This window comes from Larus michahellis, chromosome 1 (genome assembly GCF_964199755.1).
Source record: "Larus michahellis chromosome 1, bLarMic1.1, whole genome shotgun sequence".
In the NCBI taxonomy this organism is placed as follows: Eukaryota; Metazoa; Chordata; class Aves; order Charadriiformes; family Laridae; genus Larus; species Larus michahellis.
Window position 1 is genome coordinate 120,265,634 of NC_133896.1, and position 27,554 is coordinate 120,293,187.

The following is a 27,554-nucleotide window of genomic DNA, read 5'->3' on the forward strand; positions in this document are numbered from 1 at the left end:
CCCAATAGTACCGAAAAAACCACAGTGGCATAGTTGGCTTAAACCTACCAAAGTCCATGCTGCCTTAAAGAAAGATCTCACACTCTATCCATGCACTCCCCTCCTGGCACGTGTACCAGTGCTTGTGGCAGGACAGTGGCTTGCTGGTTGTTCAGGGGACAGCTTAGGGTGAAAACTGGCCTTGCTGGAATAAAAAAAGGCAGAGTTCGGGCAGATGGGTCCTCCGCCCTGGCCAAGCACGCAGCTGCCCAAGCACAGGGTTGGGACATCAAAGAGGAAGAGGGAGCTGGGAGCCCGCTGGTTACATCTCCCATACCATCAGACCATGAATCACACTGCTCCTCTCTCCTAGAGCTCTGCTGGGGCCACCGAGCAGGGGGTCCTTAGTTATCATCCCAGCCCCACACATCTCCATGCACTGGCCCCGACTGCATTTTCTAACTCCTTGCCACAGGATGAAACGCACTCGCAGCCATGAACTCAGGGTGTGAATTCAGGGCTGACTGAGCACCTGACCACACGTTACTTGGCATGGGTATGACTCCTTTCACTCTAGGGATAAATTCCAGCTTGCACCAGCATGAGACCAAGACTCAGTCTCTTCCCTTGCTCTCAGGAGGAGTGTGACAGACAACACACCAAAGCCCAAAATTTGTTCTAATGGCTCAGTCTCCCCCTGCTCCTCCCAGAGGAGGCATCTTCTCACAGCTCACAGAGAAATCTCTTCACAGCCACAGAGCTAGGGGAGGCCAGGCGGCAGAGGATGCACTGGCCACAGACGGACACCCACCATCCCCATCCATCTCCCCCACCCTGCCCACAGAGACTACAGTCCGTGGCTCTGTCATCCTTTCCCCAGAGCCGGAGGAGCACCCCCAGCAAGGACAGCCCTGCCCGCTCCCTCCAGCGCTCACCTGCCTGTTGGGTGGAGAAAGGCTGACCGCAAGCACGTGCAGGTGCGTTCCCGTGGGCTCTTCATGTGTTGGAGGCAGGAACTAGGGGGGCAAAAAGTCCCTCCAGCCCCAGCAGATCCAAAGGAAACAACCAAGCGACTGCCTCTTTACAGAGTTCACAAACTGAGCATGCAGCTTCAAGCATGGATTATAAATGTCTGCTAACTCCATTGGCACAACAGAAAGCACCCTTCCAGTAATTCTTCTGTCCAGGCACTCAACTCTCACCTTTCCTCGCTCCCTCCCTTCCACACTGAGCTTTATATTGAAGGAGAAGATTATGGCAGCATCAATGCCATCCATACACACCCCCTTCATGTCACTGACACCTCCACCCTCACAGTGCAGGTGTGATTGACCCATCCAAAGCCATGACGCTTTCTCAACAGCTCACTGTCAAGTGGTGGCAATGGGCAAGTCAGGGAAAGGAACAATCCAGCCGAAAGGATGGGCAGGAGAAGGAAGAGTCATGAAGGCAGATGCACACAGTCTGCTTCTCTAAACTCTCCATGAAAGCATGCAGCAAAATCAAGGATGCTCTTGCACAGCTGCCTGCACAGCCCAAAGCAGGCTTTGGGAATGAGACTGGCCCAGGAAGCTCCTGCCACAAGCCCTCAAGCCGCCTTCCCACCACCAGCCATGCTGCAGACCAGACCACTGGGCAGATCCAGGCTAATGGCACTGTTTTCCATCAACTGATCCTCCCCGTGAAGTATTCCAAGACCCTCACAGAAAAAAACAGTTCAGAAACATAAACTGCTGCTATTACTTTCTGACGGATGCACACTAAGAAAGTAGGCAGACCTGCATCTACTTTAGACATGTTGCATAAAAATAAAAGTTGCTGGTTGACTGCACGTGTTCTCATTTTTAGAAAATAAGCTCCAATTTATTTCTTTTTTCCCGAATCTTTACAGCCCGATGGTAAACAAACTTCCCTCAATGTCACCTCAATGAAAAGAAGCCCCGACATGGTTTCAACATCCCCAGACCCAAGCATGACACAAAATCACACTGTTCAGTTAATACCTCACTCCAGGGTGGACCTGACCTCACACCCCTCACTCGCAGCCTGACCCAAAGCTGTCTGACATGAGCAGAGATCTTGACTTCAGGTTCCATTCAGAGGGCTCCCACCACTGACTTTCACAGGATGACTTGAGGTTATAAACACTACAGCTGGCAGAGAGGGCTGTCGCAACTGGACTTGCCGTCCCCAGAGGTCTCTCAGAGATTTAAGTAAATACAGCCCTCTGGTTTATGTCTCAGTGCTTTCCCTTTTTCTCCTTTTCCATTAATTTGTTCTTGCTACTTCATAGGTCTTTTTCCCTTTTAAAAAAAAAAAAACACATCAAGTTATTCCATTGAAAGACAACACAGTTTTATCAGAAAGTGCATGCTATTTTTCTTACTCTTCCTATTTATACTCCCCTTGTTCACTGCCATGTCACATCTCACATAACTATATTACCATCTACTTGTGGTAGTGCTGTGCTCCTCATAACAAGCAGATCTTTAATTTCAAGGCGTAGTTTGTGTCCATCTACGGTCTCTGTCAGGCATCCATATTGGTGGTGCCCATACCAACTCTGGGTACACTGTGTTAAGGTGGTCATGAAGTGAATCACTGGCAGTTTTGTCTGGATATACAGAGATCTTCACCATAAAGATGCTCAAGGTGAAAAGTGAAGTGGGATCATGTTTTCCAGAGAGGCTGTGCAGTCTCTGTCCTTGGAGGGTTTCGAGACCTGCCTGGAAAAGAGGCCTGAGCAGCCAGGTCTGGTCCCAGAGGTGTCCCTGCTTTGGGCAGGAGATTGGAGCAGAGACCCCCACATGTCCCCTCCCACATGAGAGGCTCATTGACCCCAAGCTTAGGGGCACCCTCCCAAACAATCATCAGTCAAATGCCCAGGATTGTGCCTGGCAGAGAGGACAAATCCACATCAAGAGGAGATAAGCCTTTCATCAGTGTTGGTCCATCCAGTTACGCTGCCTTGAAGCTTCCTTACAGCTTGTGGAAGGGTTTGATCCAGTCAAACCATGCCTATGACCATGACAGCTGCATCCTCCTCCTTCCACACCGTTCTGCCAAAGATGCCTATAAGCTTAGCTCTAGGGCCAGCCACAGCACTCCCAACCCGTTTCAGTCCAGGGAAGCTGGGGACACACTTAAGCAAACAGTTCTCTGCTAAACCAGATGACAGTGAGTGCCAAAACAGCGCAAGCACTCACGAACATGGATTTCCCAGAAAACCTGAAAGCCACTGACTTCCAGAGGTTTACAGTACTACGCAGCGGCAGCAGGACGGCAACCTCCTGTGAGTCCCTAGCAGTCCGCAAAGCACACATCTATCTACACCCTCGTATCCAACCCACAACAGAAGAACTTTGTGAGGATTTCTGTACATAGCTTGGAGGCCAAGAGCAAAGCGTGGCACAGCCATGCTAAGGTAGGATAGTATTGAGAAATGCCACTAGCGCATTTCGCTTTGAAAAGCATCAAAATTACAGGAAATTGTTCAGACTCCCTTTATTAAGAAAACAAGAAACTGAGAAGCATGACCAGGAAACATTGTTTAAAAGTTGGCTCTTTTTCACGGTTAGCAGGGAAGGAAAGGAGGTGCAGAACAAGAGCAGGAGGAAAGCATGAAGCAACTGGAAGCGTCTTCTCTGAATTGCAGTCTGAAACCTTTGGCTTTCTTTTGATACCAGTAAATTTAAAAGAAAGTAAAAAGTCTCCAAATCTTGTTCCAAACTATTATTTGGAAGAAGGCCATAGCTCATTATGAACAAAGCAGGCAAAGAATATATGGTTCATGATACTCAAACAATGGTCCTGCTCCTGCAAGCCCACTCCTGAGTATTTGCAAACCAGTGGCAACGCTGACACACGATACATACAATCGGTATACATTCATGGTATTACACACTCACTGCCTCTTGACCATGCCTTTATACTTGCACAAATGTGGTTTTGAACGCTCAGAGGTGCATAATTTCTCTGAGTGATCCATAAGACTAAGAGTTCATATACAGATTTAACTGCTTAAACAAGGTCAAGGGCAGAGACCTGGCCACTGTTACTGGCAAAAGCCTCATACTCTGAAAGCCATAATTGTTCTAGAACTGCTGATTAATTTTCCTCATTTGTATGTTTCCCCTCCACCCCCTTTTAAAGTCCTGCCTGTTCCTTTTATTTCTTATGAAGCTTTCCAGTTATTTGTCTGTTACTTGAACGTTAAAGCCCGATTTGTGATTAAACACAACATTTGGGAGGTGGACTCCGAGGCTGCCTGCTGTCACTGTTCCAACTGTAAGAAGCTCTGGGAGATATCAGTGTATAAGGACAGATCCTTCTCCACATAAGTCTGTGTGACCGAAGTTATTTCTCCCCTATTCTATCCCTCACACCCCCGACTCCCCTACAGAGTGGGACAGCTGCATGGTATGAATAGTGGTAGGTATGAAAGTGTCAATAAATAGGGCAACGGCAAGGAGAACACAGAAATACATTGCAGAGCAATAAAATAGTTGCATCAGTTGCATTAATTTCACAAAAGCAGTAATCAGAGATTGTATGCTTAAGTATGTCGAGAATGCTGCACTCAGTAACTTGAAGAAATTACTTTTATCAGTTGGCCCACTTCCCCCAGTGAAGCCACACTCAACAGATAAGGGAACTCTTCAAACTTAAATGACCACGTTCCACATTTTGGGGTTCCGCAAAAGCAAGCTGAGCTATCTGGAGACCAGTCGAGGTCAGGCCGGCTGAAGTCGGGCCAGCACAGCAGGGCCTCAGGTCTCCTGCACTCTTCCCATCAGGTGATCCTGCGGCACAAGTGATCCAGAGGCATCTCCAGGGAGATGCTCCTCTTCTTCACTCTCCACCCCACTCTCAGCATGGATCTCTGGCTGGTCCTTAAAAAGGTATCTCCTGGGATATCAGCTTGCAGGACACAAGTGAAGAAGCTCTAAAATCCACAGAAAAAAGCACAACCCTATAGCTGGCAAGGAAGGGTTAATTAAGGATGTCCATCTATCACTGGGCTTTGGAGTGAAGGAGTGGCAGGAAGCACCACACTGCAAGAGAAGTTTCCGCCCTATGTCAGAGCCTCTGAGGGGCATCGTTGATGAACATGGCTCTGCACAAGAGGAAATCTTGTTGAAACTGTGCTCCATGGGCTACCAGTGACCTCCACTTCTGTTTGCTCTCATTAAGCAAGGTGCACCAAAGCACCTTGCAGCCTTGGAAACTGCCCATCTTTCCTCAGCAGAAGACTTATCCATGGGATTAACTTTAGATGCATCAAAAACACCCTTGATGTTAACCAGAGCTCCAGTTACCTGCTTAGAGCTGATCATCATGCATATAGGTTTTGCTAGGTAGGAGTGAACGGTGACATATCTTTACTTCAACAGGCACTGAAAGCTGGGGAGACTGCTGCTAACTAGCACTCTGGTGCAGGTGGGCAGTCAGAGGTCCCTGCGAGATAACAAAGAAACATGCCGAAGGAAGTGTAGATGGCTGTATCCACCCTAGCGCCTTTCAATTCATCACACCCAAACATCATTAATTGAAATAAGGATGTGCACTAGCCACAGGACACCTTCACTGATTAAGTCCGCTAGAGCTGTAAGTAAAAGACAGCAAGATCTCTGATGCAGCTTTATTAAACACAGTGTCTCCAGGCTGGGCTTTCAGTCCAAATTGATGTATCTAGGCGCTGCTATAGTTTTGGCTGTAATTTCCCATGTCATCTAGCCATCCCTTCTCCACCAAGATGGAAGACGTGCATTGTTGGCCAACAGCACCCTCAGGCAGCCACCTGCCCCCCATCCCTGCCCCCCCTCACCCCACTTAAACGACTCCACATCAGGGCTGCCACGTGCTGCCGACACGGTTCCCACCTCCATACAGCCACCAGCCCTCTTCTAGCCCCACAGCTCACAAAACACAGCTGGGTAAAACACCACGTTTTTATTTTCTGGCCATTTTGGCTCCCTTAACTTGCGTACTGTGCAATGAGGAAAATACCTGTGTCGCTGCAAGGAGGGGGAGCACGAACACGCGGCCCTGATTCAAAGTATAGCTGAAGCTCAGAGCCACGCCTCCACCACTCGGCAGTGAAGCACAGCAGGGAAACGGGGCCAGCTTACAGCTAACCAGGCAAACTATACCTGGTTTATATACTGCATCAATACCTCAGTCTGATTCACTACCACCCTGGCGACGCAGCTGTGGGACGGGGCAGGATGCTCCAAGCTGGAAGTGCCGAAGACTTGCTCTTAGAGAACCCAAGCCATGCACAAGCACGAAAATGCCACACACAACAGTCTCCTTCCCCCCACCCCAAAAAAACAGGTAATTAACTTCAGGGTTTGTTGTGAAAGATGCAACAGCTTTCAGAGCGCCAGCCTCTTTGACATTAGTCAACATTTGGTACGATGCAATGGGAGAGAAGGGAAGAAAGAATGGAAAGAAAGAATGGAGACCTTTCACGTTTTTCTCTTATTTTTTTGTTTTTATGATGCACTGTCAGTCTATATCCTCAATAAATGTCCATGCATCTCTTTATAATATAAATGTCAACCTTGTGGGGGATTGAAACCTCGGGATACTGCACTGGCAGAATTAACGTATTAGACATAACACACATAACATTTCTTTATACGTTGTAAATTGCACATGCTTTCACTCTAGGGAAACTGGAAATATCACGCAATTTCACTATCACTTTCTGTTAACTGACTGTTCTGCCGCGTATTCACATACTGGCGCATTCAGTTTGATCATGTATCAGTCTTCAGTTTCATTCTTCTTTCTCTACAATGCTGACATTTTTTTAAATCCATTTTTTTTGTTCCGTTTTTGTCTCTGTGAAGGTACTACACTACAAAACTACTCAGTTGAAAAAAAAAACAACAACAAAAAAACTAACTTACCCTGTAACAAACAAAATGGATCATATTTGTCAATCTGAAAACACACCAGAAGGAACCTATCCTGATGTCTGAAATAAGGGCAGAAGGCAACATGGAGGTAAGAAAACCTCAGACACAACAGGCAAGGCTTCAGCTCTTTTATAGGCGTGCTAGAGTCTATGGTCAATAGTGAGGCACTAAAGAACAGAATCTGTTCCCTTCTGTGGTTTAAACTCCCTGTGTTTTTCCCTGCCACTATTAGGCTGGCTGCAAATTCAAAGATTTGCATAAGCCACAGATTTTGTCTGTCTCTTTGAAAGGTCAAAAATTAGAAGCAGCACAAACAAACACACATGACAAATAGGCCAGCTGGCAGCAATTTGGAGTGACCACATGGAGGAAGTGTGGAGAAGAATAAGGGCAGGAGAGAAGCCTTTAAGAGCTTGGGTCATACATATATTGCAAGTTACAGGGTGCCTCAGGGGAATTTTTTTATTTAATCAGTTTTGTATCTTTGCAAAGATTAGTGACCAACTATCCAGATTTAGAGCTGTCATGTTTCTATAAACATTTCTGAATATACTTGCTTTGATAAAACATGCAGCTGCTGACACGATTTTTCGTATAAACATTTCACTATGTATTACAATGCATATTTCAAAAAAGCCTTAACATTTTTATTTCTATACTCGTTCTCCTCTGCAGGCTATGGAGCACTGCCCTAGCACAGAGCAACAAAGGGCCAAGTAAGCAGAGCAAGAAGGAGGGTGGGCAGGAGCTGCAGATACAACAGTAGAAGTCTTTACCAAAACCACTCCAGTCATTACTCACATGAGGGCGTTACGGAAGCAAGTAGGAAGGTAGGGAAACATTTGTTGTCCCACGTAGCTTCTGGAATGGAAGAGAAAGATTAACAGGTCAACTTCAAACATCATGCCAGATGCACACAGCTGGTGTTAATCTGCGTGACCCTCATTACCTGCAACAGACCTCTGCCAAACTATGGCAGCCAAAGAGCTGGCTGGATTTTTATTACTAACATCACCTTGACCTATTAATGCGGGGGGGGGGAAATAATTCAAATCCAAATTGCTTCTCACTATTTGTTGCTGTTTGTGCTTTGCCAGAGCCACAAAACCCAATTAAGTCAGTTTCCCTTTGGTTTGCAGTCGGTCAGCTCCAGGCACTCAGGGCTGCAGTATCTGGGGCTGCCAGTCCTGCAGGGAACATTTACTTGTTTAAAAGCAACTCTTTCCACTGGACTTGGATTTAGCTAATTGTACCATTTCTATTGATCGCGAGTTTTATAAAAAGCTTGGCTCCAGACTGCATGCTGTCAGCAAAATTACGCTTGGGGGCCAAATTTGGTTTAGTCTGGCTCTCATGAAACGCTAAACGGGAAGCACCGACATAGGTTTAAGGCAGTAAAACAGAATGCATTTTAAAAATAAATCTCTAGAACGCCTGTCCAACTAAAGTAGTAAAAGGTCACTTATCCCCAGCAAATATCATCACCACATGCTGTTCAGAGATTGGAAACTTGAGTTGATTGATGACTCCCCGAGCACCATCCAACTGAGATTTTCTATGTCCCTTCTTCCTGACCAACCCTCTTCACATCATCTCAAAAATACAGGTTTGTGGGAGGCAGAGCTTGCTGATAGCTCGTTATTTAAAACGGTTGTTTTCCTACAACAAGAAAACGGGAAGAGGAGAGTTTGCCATTGCCACTCGACCCACCACAAAGCACTGAGCCCTTTCAAAACCCTCGCAGGCTTTAAGCGCTGTAGATGATGTAACGTCATCAGACATCTGCCAAATAAATAAGCAAGCTCCAACGTGCCTCCCTCCAAACCTGCAAAGCAATTTCCATCCCAGTACAGGAACTTGTACTGGGGTTTAATACTCTGTTCAATATATCCCCCTCCACAAAGAAAATCTGTGCCCGCTACTACAGGAACACGCTTAATCCCTGTAAGCAGATGTCAGCCTCCAAAGCTGAGAAAATGACTTTGTTCTTTAGGATCAGGGAATTTAAAATGCAAGAAGTTGAAATGCCCTGATGAATTTGGTAACTTAAACCCCGAGAGGAAGCACCTGCTTTCTGAATAGCCACCCAATTAAAAGCCCGTCGTTGTTTTATGCATCCGTAATTCAACGTGAACGATATTTTGCTAGTTGACAATGTATCAGCTACGGTCAAAGAATGACGCAGCTGAAAAAGAGAGGAGGCAACTGCTGAGAGCAAACGGCCCGAATCCCACAGCATCACCCCATGCAGCAGCTCTCAGATGAAAACTTCCAAGCTGGGGTTGCTCCACAAGGATCCACCAAACTGCACACAAGCTCCACCAACCACCCCGGAAGGATACCAGTTTGCCCCAGTGGTAGATTTGGGGCCAAGATCCACAACTCAGATGTACAGCTATACCTTCCCTCTCCCAGCAACCCACTGACAAAAATAAAAGCATCTCCCTTCACTATACGGCAGGAAAAGTGAGGCTCCAGTATGCTGCAGGTAAAGTAAGGCATCTTCCCATTTATTCACACCAGCACTGGCAGGGATGGGGAAGGGAAAATCAAAACAAAAAACACAAAAAGGGAATTTTCATCAAAAAGTAAACAAAAACAAATGCCAAGAACACATGAGACTGATCAGCTTGCCTGCAGGATTAGCAACTGCAACAACAAAAAGCAAGAAACGGTAGCAATCCCCTTAGCCAAACTAGAAATAAAGTGGGCAGGCTTCTCATCGCAGCCTGCTTGCCACCGTGCCACCCAGGCACTGAAAGGCACTGAGGCTGGAGCAGGACCCTCATTCAGGCTTCAGGCAGCAGCTTCAAATACTCAGCCCAGGTCCTGATACACCTTCATGATGGCTAAGAGAGGCTCCCGACAGTCGCTGGGCCAGGACAAAGTCATTTGGCCGTTTACCAGAAAGGCTCATTTACCTTGTGTTGGTAGTCGCTTGCCCTCAGCAGGGACTCAGGGTTTTCAAGAAAGAAATGCTTTCCCTGTAAACAGGCAGAAACTCAGCTAAAAATAGGGTCCCCACATACACCTTGTGGAGCAAGGAGGACTTGGCAAGAGAGGGATTGCATCTGTAAGGACTTCAGGCAGGACCAACAGTAGATCAGCAACTTTTCTGGGAAGTTATATCTGCGTTACTACACGTGCATGAAGGATATCAGTTTGAAAGCCTCAAAACATGCTGGCGTAAATCCTAATGACGGGCAGAACTGTTGCTCCACTATGATTAAATCTGTGTTGATACCCAAGGCCGGGCTGGGAGCTTCTCCCGTTTCCCACCTCCTCCAGAGCGGTGCGGGGAGCCCCAGGGAGAAGCTGTGCTGGCTTCGGTCCAGCGCTCTGGTCGGCAGCAGCTTCGGAGAGCTTCAGTCGCCATGTGCTCCATACAGACCGGCTCCTCGGGCACACTCACACCAAACACCGCTGCCTCACGTGCCAAAATCCTTCTCCCGCCCCACAAAAGCCAGCCCCTGGCTGCCCCAAAAGCATCTCCCTCCAACATGAGGCATCTCCCTCCCTTCCCCTGTCTAGGGGCTGAAGAGCACAAGTGACAGACACAAGGACCATGAGCCAGACCTAACCTGGACCAGCTTTTTATCCACCTGGGCCAGCAAGTGCCCAGGAGAAGCAGACCTCAGGTTTCCCAAATCAGAGAGCAACAAGGAACAAAAAGCCTGTCCCTCTTCCCCATCCTCAAGTCCCTCTTGCAACAAAACCAGGGTCAGAGGCAGCACCTCACTGTGCCCGCCGCCAGCCCAGCCAGGAAGCAAATGTGCTGCTGGCAAGGCAGGAGGTGTCCTGTAATTAAACTCTGCATCAAAGCACACACGTGTGAAGAGGACAAGTAAAGATTAGGCAGACAGCCTCAGTTCTGACATCTTTTAAGTGTAGCTTGCTTAAAACTCGATCTTCAGTAACATGCATTTTAACATAGAGGTTGGGATGTGCACAGTTTTCAATATGTCTTTTGAAAGGTCCACAGAAAAACAAGTGAAAAATATTTTAAGACAATTAAAATTTTATCACATAAATTAACCAAAGTTCACCTAGAGATCTACAATCATTTTCCTTACTTGTGTATTTTGTGTAAGAAAAATCTTTGACACCGTACTATGTTGAGGTCAGAGTGCTCCTGTTTTCTCCCCCCAGCACTCCTCTCAATCACAGCTCCAGCCTCCTTAGGGATTCATTTTGTCTTATCTGCAAAGGCCTTTTCTTCTCTTTCACTATTCTAGAAGCCCAGAGTGAAACCCAAGCATCCCCAACAACTACTTTAAATCCCCAGTCCTTTTTTTGATTTAAGAATGGCTACGACAGTACAGTATCAACATACAGTACTTATCCTTGAAAACATGCAACTCCAATTCAACAATCCTATTACATATGCTCCTAGCATTTGTACAGAAGAGATTTAGCTCTTAGCTCTCCATTGCTTTATCTCTTCCCATGTTTGCCAGTGCAGAAATTATCTCAGGCTATAGACAGGTCACGTCCAAATGCTTTTCCTATCTTGCTGCAAATCTGGAAAAAAAAGCAACCGTCACGTAGCTTGCACTACCCTGTCAAGCTTCCTAGCTCAGCTTTTAATAGCCACCCCCCTGAAGCAGAGTGGAAAGAGCCGGTTATGCTATCTCCCTAGCATCCCGTCTCTGAGCGATGCTATCGAAAAGACAACTTGCACAATCAAGGGGTCTGTTCAGTTCCCTCCTGAGGACCACAGGGCAGAGGGAACCCATGTCACACTCGTAAGGATTGGGGTCGCTTGCGAAGTGATGGCAGCATAAGTCTAGCGAGCTAAAGGGCAAAGAGCCCATCTAGAGCAGAGCAGTCAGAAGGGGAGCTCCCAGGAGCAGAGATGGCAAAAGAACAAAATAAGGGGAAAACAAGAAACGCTGACATGTGCGCAGATGGAAAAAAAAACACCTTCTATATTTCAGTGACTTGGTCTAACACTTGGGGCCGGGGGTGTAGGGTAGAACCACACCAGCACAGCACACTGCTGGCAGGGTGAAGTCAACCTGTCCTGTCCTGCTCTCTTCTGGCTCCGATCCCCCCAACCTGCACGTACGCTCTCACCTCTCGGGCACTGCCAGCTGCCCATGGCCCTTCCTGTGCCCAACACTGTTCATGCCAACTCAATGCTTTTGTCAGCAAACTGAGCCACCATAGAGCTGTCTCCATGTCTCAGCAACACACCCACCTCTTGCATAAAAAAAAATAAATAAATTAGAACTAAACCACTTCTGTTTCATTCATTCCACTGTTCCTACAGGCTTATCCTCCATGATTTTATATATATATATATATATATATATATATATATATATATATACACACACACACACACATTTCTTGGATCATCATCCCCTACATCTAATACTGAAACCCTGTTTTAATGCTGTTCTGCCATTCACCTGCCAGGGATATCCTCTCTCTTTCACTGCAGTACCCCTTTCTGTGCTCTTGCCCAAGACCTGTCTCTTACCTCATTCCATTTTTTCCCCTCATATCACGCCTCCAACACATTCTTGACAACTCATAGTTTAGTCACCATTAGCAAGTCTAAACCCCGGCTATGCAGCATTTGCCAGCGAGACATCTCTATCTCCGTGAGAACATCAGCCTGGCTTTCTAAATACGCAGCTCTCAGCAGGTCTGACGCGGCAGCCCAGGGACAGCCCATGGAGCAGGCAGCGCTCTCGAGAAACTTGTCCTTTATTTACAAGCATTAATGTAATAGCGGCACTTACAGATGCTTTGACTCATCTCGCAGCAGCTCCACTCGAGGAGCACTAACTGGAACATATGCTGAGAGGAAAGGAAGGATTAAGGCAAGTGGGATCTGCAAGGTGTTTTTGTCTGCACTGATCACCCCATCAACTAAATATTGACAGTAAAACTAAAACTGAAAGGCAGGAGATGTCACTCAGAGTACACTTTAACCAAGACTATGAAAAGGACAGCACAACCCAAGGCTGCACATCCCCACTAGCTCTTTCATGCCACCCCATGGCTGCACCCACATGTCAGTCAAATCAAGTTGCCCAAAACTGCATCTGATGAAACCAGGTCATTTTTCATCCACATGGCCTGAGAGTGCCGGTACTGACACAAGCAAGGCAGTGGGAACATGGGGCCCCACAAAGGAAAAGGTGGGATAATACTATCCCTTTCAACAGCAACTCAGTCCTGGAGCATTTAAAAAAAAAAAAAAATCAAAAAAGAAAAAAAATCACCCAGATGCTCAAGAAAGTAATTATTTTTTTTTCTGAAAAGCAAGCCAAGAGAAACAGGGAGAAGGCTGCAGTCAGCTCCAGACACAGTCCTTCAACACCAATGCTGCTCAGAATGGTTTCTTCTGTGTTTTTCCGAACCAGCCTCTAAGGTAGATTGCTGGTTTGGCTTCAGCACTGGTGGGGAACATCTGATCTTGTCCTACGAACACAGCATCCCACCCCACAACGAGCTATTTCCCTTAACCAAGCCTGACTTTCACTAACGACATTGCCCTACCAAAAATTTAAAAAACAAATAAATTTAAAAAAAGGCTACAAGCTGCCTAGGAGTAACCCCAGCCTCTTCTGCTGAGCTGCATCTTTTCTCCACTCTTGCGGCATCGTGTACTCCTTTAACTGGGCTGCTTTGCTCTGCCCCCGCAGCCGGACCCCGAGGTGTGCCTCTTGCAGCCCCTCAACCCCTGACCCACTGCTTCCGACATCCGTTTCTCATCCTCTTCCTCTCCCTCTCTTATCTGGCATGTTCCCACCAGCCCACAAACCCAGCCTTTGTCTTCTCCTCCCAGCAGCACTGATCCCCCTGCCCTCTTCCCCACCCCGGCTCCCCCCGCTCACCCAGGGCTATTAACTGCACTGTGGTTTTCAAGCACTGTAAAGTTTAGGAGCATATTAAAGTCTCAGGAGGGGGAAAAAAAAATAATAAATAGCAGCTGAGTGTATGCCAAGAGGTTTTAAATAAAAACACAGCTGATACCTGAATCCAGACACCAGCAATTGCAGATACAGCCCTTCTCTCGCCTGGCTGCTGGCCACACGCCACCACTATGTCCACTTTCCTCATGTCCTCCTCTACACCTCCCTGAGAGCTCTTCGCCATCTGTTTCACCTATGGCCCAGCTTGCCCCACGCTGCCTGCCTTCCTCGTGGCTCCTACCAACCATCCCCCTTCCCGACGCCATTCCTCCAGCAGCCATATGCCTGCATGGCCCCGACTCCAAGGGGTCTCCAGGCAGTACCGCAGTGTTGGGCAACGAGATGCCGGCAGCAGCTATAAACTCTTTCACCAGATTCCTGCGTCGTTACCACATCGCAACAGCAGCTCCTCCGGCGTTACCACAGGCACACTGTGCACGCTGAACAGAGCACAGGTTTCCAGAGCAGAAGCAACATGGTGCCGGAGGGTCTCACCCGAGGGCACGGCAGTCTGTTGTCAAACGAGGCCACGGCAAAAGAAGCTGAACATCTTAAGAGAGACACTGCCACTTGAACTGAAGGATCACAGGCCTTGGGGAGAAAGAACCTGATATGCCATGATTGCTGTCATGCAGACAGCCAGGCTGGATTTGGGGTCTTCACCTCTGGTTTCTGTTCTGCAACTGATTCTCCAGAGCGAGAGCTGCCCTTGCAGAAACGTCCCCTGGCTGAACAAGCTCATCTGCACTCGCAGCAACATCAATTTGCTTTCACAGATACCTCCGGCAGGTCCCCTCTCAAAGGGTATTCCCAAGGATTCCCAAAGAGACACAGGTGCAGATGATCATCACCAGGTGCAGACGATCACCACCACTGTTCTGTCCTCACGTTTCAGTGAATCTACGAATCAAATAGATTAAAGAGGGCAACCTCCTCTCTGCTTGCATTTCCAGCTTTGCCTTCTCTAACGTTACTGCTTCTCTTTCGTTACTGTTCTTTTTGTCTCCTGGTCCTGTCTACGGCTTTGGCTTTCTATTACGCTGTTTGCTACATTGCCAGTATTATTTTCTCTGTGCCCACCCAGCCTTCCTTCAAACTCATTCTTTGCATCAGTTTCTCCAAAGACACGTTCTTCCAGTTCATATCATTGCTCTCTTTATGATAGAGCTAGGAGATCTGAGTTTTCACAGGACTGAGTACATCCCTTCCGGACCAATGTGGCAAATAAATTCTCTCAGAACATGCGCAACAGCATCAAACAAGGTGGCAATACGCATGATGATCCTGCACCAGATCACTGTTTATACACATACACACACAAAAATGCTTGTAAATGCTTTTTGAGAGGGAGGTGGAACCAGAGAGCTCTTCTAACCTACACAATTCTACAATCCTGTCATCTTTTTGCAAACAAACTAATGAAGACTAGAACTGCAAACAGCACTGCTCGCTTGACAGCATACAGCAGAGGTCTTCTCCCAGCTCTGCTGTAGCACCACAGCGTGACCTTTTGCTGTGACATTTCACTTCTCAAAAAATCCCAATTCATTCCCATTAAAGCCAATATGACATCAAAGGTCTTCTTTTGCAATGCACCCAGTAATCTATCAATGAAAACTGTGATGTAAATAAGTAGATAATTGTGACTATGCTTAAGACTGAGGAACATTCACTACAGTATAACATGTTATTATTGTATCACCTGAAAAAAACTTGTAAATATAAACCAACAGTGAAAGTCCTCACTGCTCAGAAAATATTTCATGCTTTCCCCTTCCTTCAGTCCTCTTTAACAGGGTAAGGAGAGCTGACTTAGGTAAATACACTATTTAAATGAGGCATTTTTGAGAGACATTTTGACAGTCTCCTGAAGAGACCAGAGCTGGCCACGACCAGCAGAGACAGGCATGTGGGCTGGCGGCTAAGCCCCTTGGCCCCATCCCAGCACACAACCTCAGGAGCAGAAGGACCGACAGCAGCTACTGGGTCCACCAGCATCAAGGCAGTGTTGAGCACCGCAGCTGCCTCTTTGGCACCGGGAAGACGAAGGTGTCATTACCAAAGAGACCTGGCAAACTAAATTCAGGAAGCCCTCTTGGCACTGGCCAAGACATAGAATCATAGAATCATTTAGGTTGGAAAAGACCCTTGGGATCATCGAGTCCAACCATCAACTCCACTCTACAAAGTTCTCCCTTACACCATATCCCCCAACACCACATCTGAACGACTCTTAAACACATTCAGGGATGGTGACTCCACCACCTCCCTGGGCAGCCTATTCCAGTGTCTAACCACTCTTTCTGTGAAGAATTTTTTCCTGATGTCCAGCCTAAACCTACCCTGCTGCAGCTTGAACCCATACACAAATAAGGACAAGGGGCTCTGAAGCTTGCTTTCCTGTAGAAAGTAAATTTTACCGTGGTAGAGAATTGTGGGGTCAGTCCTGTTTTAGGCCTGAAGGTGCCCATGCCTTCCACTGGCATTTTCCAAAGAGACAATTTCACCCCTAGAAATGGGGAGCTCCTCAGTTAGCATCAGTAAGGGAGAGATGATGTTTAGTTTGATAACGCGACTGTCAGTGGGATTTTGAAATGTCACTCCCACACCTAGCAGATGCAGTTGGCTCATTCCTCATTTTAGAAAAATGTACTGAAGTTCCTTTTGTAATTGATGCAAAATGTTTCACAAGGCTGGAGCTTTATTTTGAAAAAAACCCTCTCGTTCACTTTCAATTGAAAGGCATTTTAATTAATTCTCTTGAACATATTTAAACTGTTCTATCCTTTTTAAAGACGCTTTTGCAGGGACAAGAGATCTCCTTAAGTAAAACCCATATGGCACAGAGCTGAACTAAAAATGCCCAAAACCAAAAGAGCGAGCTGATGTTTTAGGAAGGTGGATCCTCCAGCTATCATCACTCTTGGCCCTGACTTTGCCAAAACATACATCTGTGAATAACTCTGGCACAACCACCAAGACAAATGTTTGTATAATAGGAGCTTGAAAATGTAACTTGTTTTTAAACAAGCATGTAAGACAAATCACAACTGGAATGACAGTGTAAAAAACAAGTGAGAGGAGACACCAAAAACCTGTGGGAGAGAAAGATGAGATGAGTTCCAATTAGTTTTGGTACTTTATCTTACAAGTGAGTTCACCTAAGAATTCGAGCACCAAAACTAATCTATTGAGTATCGGTTTTCAATCCACATAAAAATTGTCCCTTAAACACCACAAATCCACCTGCATTCTTCACATCCTCTTTAGCCCTTCAAACTTCTTCCTCCTCTTTGGACAAATGCACCTGAAATAAGAGGAAAGTCCTGCAAAACAGTCCCAAATTTACTGTACCTTGACTCCAAGATATATGAAAATATGGATGTGGAAAGAAAATTTATTCCTGAGTTAACATTTCACTTGGAAATAAATCTTTGATTTTTACCCTGTGGCAACTAAATCTCCTCTCCCTGCAAGTCCTGACATTGAACTTCATGGAAATTGGACCAGGCTGCTAGGAAAACTGCCATGACATTTTCTAAGGGCCCAGATCTATATACCCATATGCTGGTCTTTTAACTTCATCAGCTAAACATATTGAATTTGTTCCTTAAGGTTGGAACAACATTATTTACCCTCAGTTCCATCATGCAAAGTTTAAAAGTGAACTCAGTTGGTTTTGCTATTTGTCCTAAAACTAAGGCAATGATCACTTTCTCATCAGCATTAAATTCAGCTTGTTCTTAAAACTCACAGTTCAAATTGCTCTTCTGTTTTCCCGGGGCGGGGGGGGGGGTGGTGGTGTTGAATTTTTTTCTTTGAGAAAATTGGCTATATACAAGTATATTAAGTCCATGAAACGGTCGCCAACATTTGGTAGTGAAAGGAAGACAAACATACCCTGTACCAAATTCTGTGCAGTTGTTTTCCTCCATTACACAAACACTTGGCAGGCTTCCATTATAAGATTTATGCACTAAAATTAGCTCTCAAAATTGCAATCAATTGCAACAATCAAGTGCAAGTAATTAAAAAAAAAGGAAGGTGAGCATGGAAAGCAATGTTACAGCACTGCAGTTGTTCCCCTGTTTATTTATAATTATGTCCAATACAGTCTTTCTGTCCATTGTACACAAGGCTACAAGCACACAACCCGTAAGCAGAGTAATTTCTCAGCAAGAAGCTTCCTTCTGCGATGCCCCAGAACGTTTTCTTGTTGTTTCAGTTGTGGTACTCTCTCCCCATCTTGGGGAAGGAGGCTGAGAAGGGACCCTACAAACTCTCCAGTGCAGAAGATGCCCCCTCCCCATCTCCTCACGCCCCAGCTTTACCCAGCACCTCTTGGGCTGCTTCATGTACCCGCGCACACACTGCCATTTCCTTGCCCCTGTTTCTGCAGACAAGCAACCTGGGCACCGTTGCCCTCTCTGCCCTTCCTCGCCCAGGACCCACCTGCACGATGCTAGGGGAGAGGACGGCGCAGCTCCACAGGAACCCCTTGGGGACAACCCAGCCCTGGCTCTATAGATTCTTCACAGGGCTGGATCCCATCATCTCCGGTGCTGGCTGTTGAGGAGCAGAGCGCAGGGGCTTTCCAGGAAAGGCAGGGAGGGATGGGTCCCCAGAGCAGCACCAGGACTGCCTGTCACCGTAACAACTTGCAGAGCGGAGACGTGCACATCACCACTTTGAAAACATGAGCTTTATTTTCTTGCTGCAGTATGGGAAGGGGTTAAGGGTTAAAACACATCTTACCAACCAACAGCGAAGCATCAGGAACACTCCTCAAAAAGATTTTAATGACTATGAATGACTTTAAGACAATTACACACTGACTCGGTTGATACGCATTTTTTTTTAATCATCCTCTTTGACGCAGATGGTATATACTGCATATGGTATGGTGCCAGAGCAGAACTCAAAGTTACAGGCAGCTTTGTACAGATTTTTCCCCCTTGAAACAATAACTCGTGAAGCTAGTAATAAATGTTATATTGTTTGGAACGGAAAGCAGGTAATATATATAAACTTCTGGAAACTAAACACATATGGCAAGAATACATCAGAGGATATCGAATACTCTGGAGAATGCAAATAATGAAAAAACCCTCTCTCTGTAATGCAGTGTAAATACTACATGTGATTGTCTCTTCTTTCCCACATACATACAAGCAGACCAATGTCTGGCATCCCACTTTAATCTGAGCAGTCCTCCGTCTTCTATACTAACGATCTACGTCACTTCCGGCTCCCAAGAACCTACATCTTGCACATCATCACACATTCAAACTGAATTACCTGCCACTGTTTTAATTCACTTCTGGGTTTTGGATTATGTTTCTTTTTTTTCTTAAACAGGTCACAGCTGTATTACAAAGAAATATAGATCAATAAAGAGGTATATGGTATTAAAGGAGCATTTTAGTTTTGCAGAGAGGAGTAAGAAAAGCTTGCAGTGGTACAGCTCAATCAAATCAGAAGCAAAGCCCTTGGGTACTACACACGTTTGTTCCCCTTCCTCAGTTCCTAACAGCAGATGCTCCTCTGACCCAGACCTATCACACTGAAGAAAAAAAATGAGCACAAACTCATCATTCTTTGTATCATCTAAAAGCTATTTGCAGTGGTAAACATAAAACAAATTAAGCCATTTTGGATACAACAGAAAGCCCGCCAAGACATCTTTAAGAATTTTCCATGGACATTTCATCCAAGCCTGTAATGTCATTTCTCACTGACTTCCTTTCGCGCCATGAAATTCAGGTTCACAATTCATATCAGATAAAGTCAAAGAGGCCTCTCAGGAAAGCATCCAGAGAACCAGCTGACTCTTCAGCAAAGTCTACCACAAAAAAAAAAAACCAAAACATATGGGCATGATCGAAAATGGATTTGGTATAATACCGGTTCATATGACACTAGATAGAAGCTGGTATCTAGCACATCTTGCCTTTATTTTATTTTTTCATTGAATACACCTGTTGTTCTCATTGAAAACGAGGGCTAGGCTGTTTAAACAGCCAAGTTACTTTGTGAGCCATTTCCCTTAGCACACAAGCAAGCCCAGGCAAGAGAAACCATCCCTCCAAAACACAGCTGCTCCCCAGAGACAGTGCAGGGTGAAATTTCTGGAGTAAATACACTCTGTGACTGCACACAGAGCCTCACACTTGGCGTTTCAGCAGAGTATATTCCATGATTGCTCCCACACACAGACCCCGAAACGCACGTTGTGATGGGTTCTACTGTCAAACTCTCATCAATTCGGCTTTTTTTGCTCAAAGACTGAGCCGCACATCCTGAACCTGCAAGTTCAAGTTGCTGCACCCCCCCCACCCCTCCAGGCAGCCCAGCCAGCATCAGAAGAAGGTGCCTGTCAAAAACGATATGGGAAAACAAGAGCTACAAAAATATTTTTTTTTATATGAAAAGTCTTTCAGGTGAGGTATGAAAGTTTCTTTTCAAAGGAGAAGAGAAATCCCAGAAGACCCATCCATCTTGTGGTCATTCACCTGGGAGATCTGACATGGGAAGAAGAGCAGGAACCTGAACCCGGGATCCCACTTTCCAGCCCAGCCCCCGGATCACTGCCAAGGCAATGCTCATCATTCGAGTCCAGAACAGCTTTCTTTACTCCCCCTCTGATTCAAATCCAGTTTTAAACCCAAGCATAATGAGGACATTTCTGAATTCTTCAAGTTTTATAGCAGAGCGTTTACATTTTCAATGCTACTGCATTTAGAAGTTATGCATAAAATGCAGGGGTGATGTCAAGCTACTTAAAATTCCTCATTTTGACTTTGCATTAAGATTAAGAGGAAAAACAGCTAGGGAAAGGTTTTTTTAAAAAAAGTGTTTGAGCTGTAAGGGATAGTTTTAAATATAGCAAAAAAGGAGACGGCTAGAGGAAAGGATTTGGAGAAGTGAAGTTTCTCCAGTAGAGGAGACTATAACAACACGCCAGACTGCAGAATGCCCTCCAAAAGCAATGAAAAGATAATCATTGCAAAAAGCATTGCCACAGCAGATGATGATCAGCAGCCGAACACATCTCTATAAATCCTCATGTTCCTGCAGTGCTATGGAAATGCAATGATATCCCAAATACTGGAATTTTCTTAAGTTGGAGAGACAGGGAAAAGAAAACAGGCACACTCCGAAAGTATCTTAAAATATTTCCCATGCTGACTAGCACAAAAAACAAATAGTTGCAGAGACTCATATAGCCTGTGTTCCCAGAAAGGAAAAACCTCGTTAATTGGCCATCCCACTCCTCAGCCTAGGAAGCGTGCTGCCAGTCTGCTCCACGGACCAAGGGAAAAGGTCCAAGAGCAGCCACTTAAGTAGATAACTTCAACATGGCATGGCCAACCCAGGCACTACACGTCTTTCAACATCAGGTGCTCACTGAGCAGATGACTGTTCAGATAACAAGCTGTAAACAAAATCATACACATGGATACACAGAAAAAATACTTTGGCTTCAAAGGCACTTTTCTTCAGCATGTAAACATTGCAGGAATTTCTCTCATGTCTCAAATAGCATTACTCTGCGCACAAAGTCAAGTCCACTCACGGCATGGTTTATTTTTGTCTGACCATTAGAAACAAAACGACAGCCTTTAAAGCCTTTAACCACTCAGAGAGACTGCAGTACAACATCCTGAGGTTCGGAGATGCTCTGCAATGATGGGATAAGCTATTTATGGAAATCTATCTGGTTGCTAGGGCAAATTCTTGTAATGATACGCATCATCCACCAAGCAGAATCTGGTTTGCAAGTCAGGAGAGAAGAAAAAATTAAGATGAGAGATGACTAACCGGGGTAACATGAGAAACCAAATGAAATGCCACACTATACAGAAACATGGTTCGGGCTTCCATCAAGACTCAGCTGAACTCCTACGTGAAACACGCCTGGTTGTTTTGAGCCAATGGAGCCTAGATCACAGGCTTGAAAGAAATTTCAAAAGGTTGTATGAGGCACCCTGCTGCCCCCAAGGCAGGATTAACTATATCTTATGCAGGGCATACCACTACTGGATCATAAGCATTTGTTCATACAACTCTCTTGTGTCAGTATTATTTGTCTTTTACACAAGGGAGTAAATGAGGCAGACAGAAATGAAGCAGTTAGCCCTCAATTGAACACTAAGTCTCCTGCAAAATTAGGAAATCATTCCAGATTTTCAAAAACCCACAAATAACTGATGGATCAGTTTTCTAGGAGCTGTATGCATGGATATCATCTCATTTTCAAAATTACCAAAGCTTCGGTTCACATCAACCTGTTACACATCTGGATAGTCTTACGTATTTTATAAAAGATCATGATAGTTTTTGTATCCAAATTCGAAGCTTTCAGCTCAAGAAGTGTCTTTTGACAGTTAACAGGGCAAAGATGGTAAAGAAAGGATAAAAGGGGGAGCGCAGGGTTATAAACCATTTTCCATTTTCTCCACGAACAGTGAAGAATGGAAACTTGCGTGCTAATGTTCAAAAACACCAGCTTTGGATGACGCAAACTGGAAAAGGCTACATAATTTATACCTTACCGCCATATCTTCTGGTCAGGTTTGCACTGAACTCAACTGAGATTATAAGAAAGAAAGATGAAGTTTAGGAAGCCACCATGTTGTTCTTGGTAGCTGAGCGCTTTGCGTGTCGGAAGAAAGCTTCTGTAATTAAAACAGCATCTCCCTTACAACTAAGAACAGAGAATATTTAATTAGTCTTTAAACTGTTGAGGAAAGGTTTATATAATAATCTCACCCAGGCCTCCCAGTCGAATGATCAGTGCCTACCAAGGCTTAGTCGAATTTAAGTGTACCTCACTGGTAACAGATAGTACTCCCAACACAACCCGGTGTTAAAACTGAATTAGTGTGCTTTTTTCCTCCATTTTGACTTCCGAAATAAAAAGGTTCAAATTGATGAGAGATTTCAACACTGCAGAGACCATGAACTAAGTGAAATTCATTAAACCACCTGACTTAAAGATTACTGCTTTAATCCGTAGGAGCGATGCTAAGAGCAAAACGACCACTGAGACTGAAGCCAAAACCTCTGCCACAGGTGATGGATGGACATCCAGCAGGGCAGACACCTCTGCCACAGTTCCTGAGCACGTTTCACCGGCCTCTGGTCAGCAGGAGTTGCAGTTCTCTTCACTGGAATAACCACAAAAGTACACGACACCAATTTGTCCTTCTGTGCCAACACAGGGCACCCCTAGCCCTCTGCCTTTACAAAAGAGCAGTTTTCAGATGAAGGTCTATCTAACTCATTTACCTTTGGGCTGCAGATTCCTCACATACACGTGTGACACAGGGACCCCCTGCAAATGTTGTCCCTGCCTACAGGATGGCACAGCCCTGGCAGAAGGTATAGACACAGGGCTCCAAGGGACAGGCCAGCACACCGAAGCAGACAGAAAGCCCTCCCCGTTTCTACTGAACATGGCAGAGCTCAGAGCTCAAGCAGCAACCATCCTTTTGCTCCTCCACCCAGGAAAAATATCAGCTCTTACTCGATGGAGCGTTTGGGCAAGTAAAGATAAGGACCTAGCTGAACTATTCAGAGCTCAAGCTGCAGCTGCCTACAAACCCTTATCAACCATAGCAACTAATGCAAGGGTTTGTGCTCTTCCAGCTGCCTCCCAAAAACCTCTTGAAATGGGACTGTTTTATAAGCGGAATTTCCCTGGCCAGTCACAAAAACCTGGCAATTCTCCATATCCACAGTGCGTTCTGCTGTGTGAGCTCCAGCCAAGTCACTGGAGGCAAAGCACAAGCAAGAGTAAGGGGCTCCCAAGTTTCCGCAGTGATCCAAAGATGCTACTCAGGCCCCGTAAGGATCATACTGTGCACATGGGTACACACTTGCAGCAATTTAAGAAATGGTCTCGTTCACTTTAGGTAACGTTAAAGAGTCTAATGCTTCCAAATAACTCAATTTTGAAAAATGGAGCTTAAATGCCCTTGAAACCGAAGAACATAAAGAGAAAAACACATGTGCACGTGCTCCTAAGAAACCAAATGGCTTTTCAAAACAGGATTTCTCTGACGTACTCCTAAAGCAAACTTTTTTACTTAAGCCTTTATCAACTGAAAAGCAGGGAAAAGACTTCAACAAATTTGTCAGTAAATATTCCCATTCTACACAGGTCAAAATATTTGCACAAAGTAATCTAATAACTTCCTAAACTGGTAAGATTACACATAATTATAATATGCGATATTTCTATATGATCGTAAACTTGTATCACAACGTATAGCTGCTTACAAATGGCTTCAGGAGAGAGTTTGATCATACGATGACCTACCTCAGGGAACTAGTACAGAGACAACTGAAGGGGAAGATACTCTCTAATTGAAGTGAAACCCACCACAGTCGGAAGATCCATCCTATTGACAAAGATCAAAAAGGGAACGAGGAGACCCGGCTTTTATTTCCTGCAGCATCGCTTCCATTTGGGCAGCCCCACTACACCTCCCCAAGCCTCTGCTGCTCCTTCAACTGCTGTCCTTGCAGGCAGGATGGCAGCTTATTTATGGAAAGGGCTCACCTTTGCTATGGGTGTGAGCATTTACCTGCATTAAGGTCTTCATCTCCCTCCAAAGGACCCCATAGAAAGATAAACTGGCTTCTCTTCTCTGCTTCCCGCTGAAGGGAATATGGTTTAATAAACACCGTGAGGGAATGTCTCTGTAGCTTTACTAGACTTCATAAACAGTTAAAATTTTCCTAGAGCAGAAGGGAGCTTGTGGCAGGACACAAAATGCCCAGCTGCACAAATGTAAGATTAGGGAAGGAGGATGGAAGGTACCAGGAGGTCTGAAATATTTTTGGTGAGCTACATACACAGGTTCACCCAGTCTCCTGACAAGTACTCTGATTTTAAAAGGCTCTTTAATCTGCCTTAGATCTATGTAAACAAAGATCATAGAAACAATTGTATATAGCAGCCTGGGAAAGAGGAATACCGGTATAATCTTTCACTTTGTAGCTTTATGTTGGAGAGGCGGGTGGAGAAGAAAAGAGGGAAGTAATGTAACCACGCGTACCATCACGGCTTGACATGAACAGGCCTGTTTCTTTTGTTACTTTGGGTCATCAGGATAATTAAATCCTTTATAATAGCCACCAATCCGCGTCAGACAGTGCGTATAACTGCAAGCCAGCTTCTCTAAGTTGCATAAAAAAGCTGCTACGTATTGCAAAATAAGCCTCTGCGCCTTGCTCAGCGCTTTCAGGACAGATTCTGGCGCCGCTACTTCAGCAGCGCCGTACCACGCCGATCGGCCAGACTGACGGACAGCCTCGACCCTCGCCGGCCATGCAGCCCCACACGGGGAGGTCCGGTCCCATCTGAGGAGCAAGGTGGTACCCCAGCGTCTGAGGTACAGCCTGCCCCTGTGCCGCCTGGGGGACCTCGTGGTTCGATCACAGCTTGGACGCCGCATGCGTTTTTGGAAGAGCGGTGGAGTTGATGGAAAGGTCAGTCTGAGTCGCTGCACTTCTGTTTCCACCCCTCCTTCACCCCCCCACCCTCCCCAACTGCAGAGTTTCTAAATTAATCTGGGTCTTTAGGCTTGTCGGCTTTTATTGCCGCTTCTTAAAAGAAATGCCCAGCTTTCACAGTGCAAACTACAGGGCTGAAATCCCCAGACAAGTTTAGTAAGTGCTTTTTGCAATTTGCCTTTGCCCTTATTCATCCAAGTGTACTCCCTTAAGTGTCTCCTAAAAATCTAAGATAGGAAATGCGCTTAGTTTCTTCCTTCTTTTCCCCTCCCTGCAACGTTTTAATCAAAGCACGCAAGCCAGCTACATCCAGCAGACATGGGGCGGATGGGAACAGCACTGCTTTGTACAAATTGCGCTCCATAAGTCACATCAGCAGGGTGCAGCCCAAACCAATCCCCCCTCCTCCCTCCCCAAATCCTGACCTCTGCTCTCCGAAGTCTCTGACTTAGGGATGCCAGAGGGCAAGAAATCCCACTTCTCTGCAACAAGACATTGTTAAAGGGAAAATTCCTCACGTTTGTTATTTGCTTTCTTTTCCCCCCTAAATCCTCAACAAGGAGGGAGATCTGTGTGTGTAGGGTCCGCAGCAAAAATAATCCTACACCTACCGAAATCAAACAGGAATTTACTGACCAGCTCTCACGCACTGCAGGGACCGAGCCAAAGCCTAGAAACTTGCACTGGCTGTGCCGTGACAAGGTAACACCTTTTCTATTTTAGTTTTGCTTAAGTACGGGGGTGGGAGGGGGGAAACATTAGTAAAAACACATTTAACTAATAACTGGAAACTTTCTGTTAAACTAATCAGAGCACTATACTTGGGTAGTGGTACACTATGGCTTCCCAGGATGCGGTAACCAATCAAACATAACCCACCATCGGCTCCTGGCAGGATCAGCTGCTCGGCTGCAACAGGACCATGCATCTGTTAGCGCTGGCAATTTACAACTGGAAAGTATTAGGGAGGGCTGATTAATTGCTACAGTATGAAATTTCCATGCCTTCATTTTACATTAGCAGCTTCACAGTTAGCAAAAACCTGAGGGAAAACCAGAAAAGGGGGGCGGGGGTAGAAAGCAGCCCCTCTCAGACACATCCGGGCATCCTTGGAGGATGCTCCCTTTCCAACAGGGCTTCGGCTTTCATCAGAAACAAATGAGGCCTCCACAATTTCAGGCAGCGCAGAGAACACCAGGGCTGAGAGCTGACAGAGCGATGTCTTCCAGAGCCCCTAGGCAGCCCGACAGCCCCAGTGCCCCTCTCTGCCATGGGGGAGGCTAGCAGGGCCAATGCCCCAGGGGCATGCAGCACTGCAGAGGGACCACAACAGCCACAAGATGGATGGAGCCAACACCATCCATCCTCCTTCCCCACCTCCCTCCTCTTCTTCCCTCCCCAAAAAGGGAGGTTGAGGACTTACACAGGGACTCCAAGGCTGCAAACCTCTTGCTTCGCACCCCCTCCTCACCCAGCCCCTGGCACCACATGTAGGGACCAGCTGCCTTAAAGTGGGGACCATCGAGAGTTGCCCTTGCCTTACCAGAGTGCAGGAGTGAGGCAGAACACATGCATTTGACTGGGCGCAGGGGACAGTGACAGCCACAGGAAAATCCCAAATACTTCATCAGAGGGAAAGCTCATCACCCACCCAAGGCGCAGGGACTCACTGCACAGATATCCCGGTGCCGCAGGCTTCCCGCCAAGATGCCCCGTTCCCACCCGTCAGCACAGGGGCAACTCGCACCTGCTACCAAAGCGAGAAGTAGGAAACCCCACCGCATCTTGCTCCCTGGATGGAGCAAAACAAGACGATGGCTTTGTTGTCACCTCCCCTGCATCCCTTCCTCTCCCCTCCACATGCAGGCAAGTAGGCTTATTTCCAACGCATTTTGTGATACAAACTCAGACGAACAAAAGAACAAAAAAAACCCTCTCACCCCCTCCCTCCGGAGGAGAGGGGAAAATTCAGAGTTCAGTCTGCCACTCTGTTACTAGCTGGCGCTGCCGGTGGCACGTAGGCCGGCAAGCACCGGGTAATTTCACACACCATATGTGCAGCAATCGGGAAGCACTGAGAGCGGAGGGCTGGAGGAGCAGCCGCTGCCTGCAAATCAGCAGTGCTACAGGGGGGGAGAAGCAGCAAAACAACATCCACAAGTAAGCTGTCACATGCAGTCTTTCCAAGGTGACATAA

General features: G+C 46.1%; 1 protein-coding gene across 9 annotated transcripts in view; it reads right to left on the bottom strand.

Moving 5' to 3' along the window:
- Window positions 1–27,554, bottom strand: part of TIAM1 (TIAM Rac1 associated GEF 1) — a 192,261-nt gene that overhangs the window by 126,705 nt on the left and 38,002 nt on the right. For 6 of the 9 annotated variants that reach the window (XM_074600674.1, XM_074600573.1, XM_074600601.1 and 3 more), the window contains one exon: window positions 7,707–7,766. The exons of the other annotated variants lie outside the window; for them this stretch is intronic. The gene's annotated coding sequence lies outside the window, so the exon portion shown is untranslated. The remainder of the gene's footprint in view (window positions 1–7,706; window positions 7,767–27,554) is intronic. 9 annotated transcript variants of the gene reach the window in all.